This window comes from Teleopsis dalmanni, chromosome 1 (genome assembly GCF_002237135.1).
Source record: "Teleopsis dalmanni isolate 2A chromosome 1, ASM223713v2, whole genome shotgun sequence".
NCBI lineage: Eukaryota > Metazoa > Arthropoda > Insecta > Diptera > Diopsidae > Teleopsis > Teleopsis dalmanni.
The window spans coordinates 69,868,297-69,872,295 of record NC_051846.1 but is presented as its reverse complement, the minus strand read 5'-3'; positions in this window follow the sequence as shown (position 1 = coordinate 69,872,295).

Sequence of the window (3,999 nt, the reverse complement as noted above, 5' to 3'; positions counted from 1 at the left end):
CACTATCTATACTTAGTTTAAAATAAAAGAAAATATTGACCAATCCAAATTTCCTAAGTTATATATATTTTATTCGGTTACTTATTTAATTTATACCACTGTCATCTAGTTAATTTTTTACGTTAGAATACTATGTTAAATTTAACAGAAAAAGTTTGCTGCTAAAATGTTCGTCATCTATGACATCATCGCAATAATAACATACAAGCAATGTTAATTTCCAAAGAAATATTAATGATAAGCTAACATCGTGTTATGTTAAAACATAATGTTAAATAAATAATATTTAAATGAAAATGTAGCTACAATATACTCCGAGAAATACTGTAAAACTATATTAAGTACATTAAAAAAATAAATTTATTCATTTAAGAATATAAGTTCAATTATATCAACTGATTCACTTGATTTACATATTAAGTAAATATTTTAATATTGGGAGAATAATTTCATCAATACGATTTGATAATCTTAACTTAATACAACCTAAGCCTAATTAAATAATGCATTTCGATATATATATACATATATGAGTTAGAATATATTATTTATTTTGATATAACACGTGAAATAAATATTTACATATATCTACTTTGAAGAGGAAACTATTTACCGTTTCCTTAAAGAGTAGCAGGTAATGTCTGCTCTCTGACATTAGAAAACAGCTACCTACTTATTATTATAAATACAAAAAAAAACAATATTCAAAAACTACTCAATCTAGAGAAAACTTCGATCATCTAATTTAAATTCTGGCAAACTGTGCACTCTAATTAAATCTCTTTTCAATAAGGTTGATGACCAGCAGAAGTTTCGAAACCGCATGCACTGTATTTCACCATAACTGTCTATACAAAGAACCAATTGAACAGTTGGGAACAAAGTTATTATATAGTACTAAAATTTAATTAAGGGTTTTAATCATCATATAGCTCAACTGAGCATCCAGCAGTCTTATAAAAACTATCTTATTTAATTCGACAATACGTACTTTCTTTTTGTACTTCAACAACTTCTCGAATCCTGTTTGGAACTTTACGACACACATTACCGGATGTATAGTTAATATCTAAATCTCGGTTTTTACATATTTATAAATTAAATATATTATAAAATTTTTTTTAAATAAACGGTGTGACACCGGATCAAAATTATGTATTATGTATTAACATTATGTACTCTTTAATCCCAGCGAAACCGTTTTTACATAACGGCATCGCAAACAAATGCTTAACTTCAATGATGCATTGATCGTAATTTTGTTACACGAAATGCGCCATCTCATGTAGCAAAAGCAGTGAAAGACACCTTGAAATCGCTTAAATGAGAAACCCTTCCACATTCGCCGTACGTCTCAGATCTGACGCCGGCTGCCTATCACTTCTTCGCATCAATGCGGCACGCGCTCACGGTGTTGCACTTCAGCAATTTCTAGGAAATTGGAAAATGGTTTGACTAATGGTTTGCATTCGTAGACGATAAGCAGTTTTTCTGAGGCAGGATTCTGGCATAGTATTTAGAAGTCGATGGCTTATATTATGATAAAAAAATTAATTTTTCTTGAAAATTACGTGGCATCTTTAAAAAAAAAAAAACCGAAAAAAACTCATGTACATATGTATATACTTGGCAAGAATCAAAATGCAAGAATTGCTAAAAAATAATGTATGGATATTCTATTTTCAATATTTTTCTTTAATATAAGATCTTATTTTTAAATTGCTGCAATAGTTGCAAATTGAAAATTTCTTTTGCAACAGTTGTCACTAATCCTTATTAAATCCGATTGCAACCGACAAAACTCACACAAACATTTATGCAGTAACTCGTCCCGAGGAAACTATTCCAGTAACAATAATCAAAAATACAAAAAATATAAAAAATATGTAAAAAAATGGCTATAAAAAAAACAATAATAAGAAACTTTATAAAACCAAACAAAAAAATTATGCAGTCACGATGGCGCCAGAAAAGTACAAATCATGATGGTCATGCAAGAGGAGCTAGAAGAGCAATACGTATGCGTACTTAGTGAAGTAAAACAAGGATTATATGGTATATCAAAACCGTACAAACACAACAATGACGTCATAAATATGAGAGAATTTAATCAATAGGAAAAGTTTGTGCTAAAAAAGCATTAAAATCAAGCATACGAATAAAAATGGAAAAATGGAATATGGCGACATACACAAATGACAAGGAAATAAACAAACAGGATAAGCAACCATTTTTATAAATGTCAAAAACGTTTGGTTCTATGATGTTTCTATATGACAGTCTGCTGGGAGTCAAAATACACGGAGCTCTATTTAATTGGGTCATTCGCTTTTGCTTGCACTTACCCATACATTATTCTCATCCTTTGTGCAGCTTTAACTGAATTTTATATAAAAAGTCGGTAAATGACAAAGAATTTATAACCGAATTTTATCACATCCTTTCGCTGTTTGCGTGTTTTGGCTGTTTTGCATAAATCAAAATATTTTATAAGCACAAAAAAGAATGTTTTCTTCTCGCCTCATATATGGTAAAAAATGAATTTATTAATTAGCAGAATTCCTTTGCACTCAATGTAGAACTTTCTAGGTCAAGTCGTAAATAGTAAGCCCACTATGCCTACCGATAATGAAATAATTTAGTAGGCAAATGGCAAATGATAGGTTTGGGTCTCACACATATATTAAAATTTTGATACCCGCCATAATTTAGCGCCCTTTGACATTTCGTGTTTTTGGACTGTTATAGTCATTATTTTTTATTGGTTTTGACACAGCGGCCTGTGGTGAGCTTCACCGCTTTTTTACGCATAAATATCATCAAGCGTTTGCTTTTTCTGCTTAAGGACATGAATTACTTAAGTGAATGGTTCATGTTTACCAAATTATTTCCTTAAACTATTTTCCTTCCGATACATTTCTATGGAGATTCGATTCAATTACTTTAGGACATAATTTAAGTATTTGAGCAGTAATAAATTTACTTGCATTAAATTTTATTGATAATTAATTTGCAATTTATTGTTCGCAGCATTAAGAAAATAAAAGAGTCCTTGATATCAGAAAAAAGGGACGGCATGCGTGAATGTGAGTTGAGAGAATACTTTGAATTATGATGTTAACAAAAATTATTTTTAAAAAATAATACTTATATATTGAAAATACTTACTACAAAGTTATTGAAAGTTATAATTTCTATCGCTTTCAAGCTTACATATAACTAACTGTTCTGATTTAATACTGCTTCAATTAAACTAAAAAAGCTATTTCATTTTTTTTTAAGTTTTTCAAATTGATTTCATGATATTTATCTGATTTCAATGGTTGAAGGGTAGACTGTATGAGTCTCTCCCCATGAATTTTCATAGGGGGACTAATATGACGTCATCTAAAGCAACTCTATTTATCTCTATATTAACTCTATACTCTATTCTGTCATTCTTCTTCCGTCCTATTTGACTTAGACCTTTAAAAAAGTTTCGTAGAAACAATACCATAATATTGCTTGTAATTGAACAAAAAATCTTCTTGTTTTAATCTTATCTAAAAAGTGATAGTTAAGAAATTCGCAAAAAATAGTATAAAACAATATTTGAGCTTCAAAAGAGGAACAAAATAAAATGCCTTTCATCTTCAAATAGCGTCCCAGCAATTTGAACCCCACGTCACTTTTGATAACTATTATTTTAAAATTGTAAGACAGTTTATTAGTTTGTTTATATTCTAACTAGCATTAACACTCTGCTTGATTTCATCATCGAGATCCAACAAAGAATAACTCTTGCTATAAGATCTGACTGTGGGTTGTACAAGTCACTCATCCTACCTAATTTATTAGAGGAGAATATATTAATTTATTAGAATTTATTAATCATAAACAATCCTTAGGAGTTCTGCACAAAACTTTTGTCTTAGTTGCATTAATGGCGAATATCGTTTTCGATCGAACGACAAGCTATATTGGCTGTACCCCGATATTAGCATCGTCCTTAATTTGTTC